The sequence below is a fragment of the Carcharhinus amblyrhynchos genome, unplaced genomic scaffold (assembly GCF_965287045.1).
Source record: "Carcharhinus amblyrhynchos unplaced genomic scaffold, sCarAmb.v2.hapA chromosome_201, whole genome shotgun sequence".
NCBI lineage: Eukaryota > Metazoa > Chordata > Chondrichthyes > Carcharhiniformes > Carcharhinidae > Carcharhinus > Carcharhinus amblyrhynchos.
The window spans coordinates 5,001-8,836 of record NW_027649941.1 but is presented as its reverse complement, the minus strand read 5'-3'; positions in this window follow the sequence as shown (position 1 = coordinate 8,836).

The following is a 3,836-nucleotide window of genomic DNA, read 5'->3' as shown; positions in this document are numbered from 1 at the left end:
GCAGAGTGCCGAGTTCCTACGCACGCCGGGCAACACGAGAAAGCAGTGCGTTAGCCAACGGAACTGGAGTGTCCACAGTTCCATGCCTATAAGCTTGCACCTATAGGCTCGAGGTCAAGGCACTTTTGGGGCAGAGTGCCTGCACTTTGAGAGGGCAAAGTGCAAAGTTCTTTTCGCTGGCTTGCTTTCCATGCGGCTTTGGGGGAATCTGGAAGCGGTTCCAGTTCTAAGCCGAAAACTAACGGACCTAATGGCTCGAAATGAAAAAAGGGCACTTTTGGTGCAGAGTGCCAGCACTTTGAGGCAGCAAAGTGCTAAGTTCCTTTTATTTTGCATTCTAAAGAAATGGATTAGATACACAAGAATGCAAGGCAACGCTCGGCGGCCGGCTCGAAACCGTGCGATTGCTTAAGTGGATAATGCTGATGTGACCTGGCGGTCAAAAAGATTCTAAGTCCGAAACTTTGAACCTGACGGCTCGAACGTTTTAACAAAAAGGGCACTTTTGGTGCAGAGTGCCAGCACTTTGAGGCAGCAAAGTGCTAAGTTCCTTTTATTTTGCATTCTAAAGAAATGGATTAGATACACAAGAATGCAAGGCAACGCTCGGCGGCCGGCTCGAAACCGTGCGATTGCTTAAGTGGATAATGGTTATGTGACCTGGCGGTCAAAAAGATTCTAAGTCCGAAACTTTGAACCTGACGGCTCGAACGCTTTAAAAACAAGGGCACTTTTGGTGCAGAGTGCCAGCACTTTGAGGCAGCAAAGTGCCGTGTTCCGTACATGTTGCATTCTAAAGAGATGGATGAGATACATAAGAATGCAAGGCAACGCTCGGCGGCCGGCTCGAAACCGTGCGATTGCTTAACTGGACAATGTCTCAGATATGTGACCTGGCGGTCAAAAGATCCTAAGTCCGAAACTTTGAACCTGACGGCTCGAACGTTTTAAAAACAAGGGCACTTTTGGTGCAGAGTGCCAGCACTTTGAGGCAGCAAAGTGCCGTGTTCCGTACATGTTGCATTCTAAAGAGATGGATGAGATACATAAGAATGCAAGGCAACGCTCGGCGGCCGGCTCGAAACCGTGCGATTGCTTAACTGGACAATGTCTCAGATATGTGACCTGGCGGTCACAGATGCCATCCTCTGGCGTTCGATGGGAACTACGGTGAGCTGGAATGTTCCCCATCGTCGCCTACAAACTCCATGATTGACATTTATTTCACGTCCCTGGTGGTAGGGATCTCAGTGTGGTGGTGTGTGTGTGCGCTGGGGTGCCGTGCTAAGTGGTGACCTCCCGTGCCGACAAGAACTTGTAGGTACTGGGGGGGCCCTTGGCGGCCCATCGTGCATGTAGTTCACGACGCTTGGGTGGCGTGCTAAGTGGTGACCTCCCGTGCCGACAAGCACTTGTAGGTACTGGGGGGGCCCTTGGCGGCCCATCGTGCATGTGCTGCAGACGCTTGGGTGGCGTGCTAAGTGGTGACCTCCCGTGCCGACAAGGACTTGTAGGTACTGGGGGGGCCCTTGGCGGCCCATCGTTCATGTAGTGCATGCCGCTTGGGTGCCGTGCTAAGTGGTGACCTCCCGTGCCGACAAACACTTGTAGGTACTGGGGGGGCCCTTGGCGGCCCATCGTGCGTGTGCTGCAGCCGCTTGGGTGGCGTGCTAAGTGGTGACCTCCCGTGCCGACAAGAACTTGTAGGTACTGGGGGGGCCCTTGGCGGCCCATCGTGCATGCACTGCTGCAGAACGCTGAGAGTTGGCCCTCCGCTGACCCGGATTTCTTCCGGGTGGATGGACGTTGTTGTTTCGTTGTCTGGGAGACCAAGGCGATCCGCGAGTGCACTTCGGTGCAAGAGGCACGTGACGGTTCCTGAAACGGGCCAGTGATCGGCACTCACTGCTTGGCGAACCCGTTCTTCAGGCCGGCAAACTATTTCTCTACCATTACGGCAGGTGTGCAGCACGACACACGGCTCGGCAATGTGGCATTTCCTTTTTGTGGCGTGTTGTGCATCTGCCGTTCCGGCCGGTTGCACCCACTTTTGGTACCTGGGACGAGCACGGTCTTCCTTGTCGGCGAGGGAAGATCGTTGCGCAGGCCGCTCGCCCGGTTCTGACAGCTCAACACAATGGCCTTGTTCCTCCGTGCAGTAGGTGAGTTGGAGGGGGCACCTCCCACCTAACTAACCGCAACCCTAGGGCATCACTGATGCCGGCACGCCCCGCACTCGTTCTTCCTGCGAAGGGGGCTACCATGTTCCGAACAAAAGGGCGAGGAGAGGTGAGCAAATAAGCCCTAGACAAATCCGCACTGAGCTGACAGGAGAGTCTTTCCCGTTCTGATGATAAGCAAAGGGCGGAAACATATATGAAGGAACGCTGGTCGCAAATGAGCCCCGCGGCGGCGGGATTGCGCTTGCATTCCGGGAGGCGTTTGTGTGTCCGTGTCACGGGGGTGGCGCAGCTGCTGCAGTGGTTTTCGAACTCAACTGAGTGGCGGTGTCCAACCCCAGCACGCCACGCACCTGCCCTCCTGCCTTGCATGCGCCGGAAGGTGACTGTGTCAACGGTGGTGGTTCGGCTGCTTGAGTCGTCTGCCGACTCAACTCAGTGGCGTGGTCCGACCCCAGCACGCCACGCACCTGACCGCCTGGCTTGCATCCGAGAAGGCGTTTGTGCGACCCGTGTCACGGCGGCGGCTCAGCTTCCCGAGTGGTCTTCGTACTCAACTCGGTGGCGGGGCTCGACCCCAGCACGACGCGCACCTGTCCTGCTTGCTTGCATCCGAGACGGCGTTTGTGTGTCCCCGTGTCACGGTGGCGGTTCAGCTGCTGCAAGTCGTTGGCGGACTCAACCGAGTGGCGGTGTCCAACACGAGCAGGCCACGCACTTTCGAGTGCTTGCTCGGCTGGCTGGCATCCGAGGGAGGCGTTTGTGTGTCCGTGTCACGGCGGGGGCTCAGCTGCCTGAGTGGTTTCCCAACTCAACTCAGCGGCGGAGTCCAACCCCAGCACGCCACGCACCTGACCTCTTCGTCTGCTGGCCTCCGACAAGCCGCTGTGGTGTGCCCGTGCCAGGGCGTTGGTTCGGCTGCTGCCGGCGTTTGCCCACTCAACCCTGTGGCCTTGGTCCGACCCCAGCACGGCACGCACCTGTCCTGCCCGCTTTAGTCCGGGAAGGCGTTTGTGTGTCCGTGTCACGGCGGCGGTCCAGCTGCTCGAGTGGTGGGCCAAAACTCCGTGCCGTGGCTCGGTCCAACCTCAGCACGCCGCGCACTTGTAACGCTGGCTTGCATCCACCAGGTGGCGCCCGTGTCACGTGGGTGGCGCAGCCGCTCGCAGTCGTTCGCCGACTCAACTCAGTGGCGGTGTCCGGCACCAGCACGGCGGGCTCCTGTTCTCCTTGCATGCATCCGAGTAGGCGTTTGTGCGACCCGTGTCACGGCGGGGGCTCAGCTGCTGGAGTGGTCTCCGGACTCAACTCAGTGGCGGGGTCCAACCCCAGCACGCCGCGCACCTGACCTGCTTGACTTGCATCCCGGGGAGGAGGGCGGTTGTGCGTCCGTGTCACGGCGGTTGGCACAGCTGCTCGAGTGGTCGGTTAACTCAACGCAGTGGCGGTGTCCGTTCACAGCACGTGGACCTCCTATCGATGCTTGCAGCCCCGGAGGTGTGTTCTTTGTGCGTGTGTCTGTGTGCCTCCGTGTAAGGGCCGTGCTTCCGCTGCTGCAGTGGCTAACCCGACTCAACTCACTGGCGGTGCCTCGACACCAGCACGCCACGCACCTGACCTGCTGGCTTGCATCCGAGAAGGCGTTTGTGTGACCGT